Below are 352 nucleotides of genomic sequence, written 5' to 3'. Positions count from 1 at the left end.
GCATATTCCTCCTCGTGCGATTGGTTCCTTCCATGTGGTCATTTGCAATCACCTTTCTCTGCTTTTTGACCAACCTCCTCCTCTCTGATTCAGCCTATGTAACCAGTTTCCTTTCGTGTTCCACCATTACATTCCTGCTTGCTATTTCTATCATCTGCCATTCTTCATTTGTTAGATGCAATCTTCTTCCCTCTCGTCGTGGAAGGATTCATTCTTCTTGCTCGTCCCTTGATGACTCCGACATGGTGAATTATCTTTGCTGGATACCTAAATCTTTCAACCACCTTGAAACCCAATCAAACCGAATTAAAGGACCTCTTCTCAAGATTCCCACAGCCGACGTCAAATGATC

Source organism: Sesamum indicum, unplaced genomic scaffold (assembly GCF_000512975.1).
Source record: "Sesamum indicum cultivar Zhongzhi No. 13 unplaced genomic scaffold, S_indicum_v1.0 scaffold00396, whole genome shotgun sequence".
NCBI lineage: Eukaryota > Viridiplantae > Streptophyta > Magnoliopsida > Lamiales > Pedaliaceae > Sesamum > Sesamum indicum.
Note: the sequence above shows the minus strand (reverse complement) of the source record.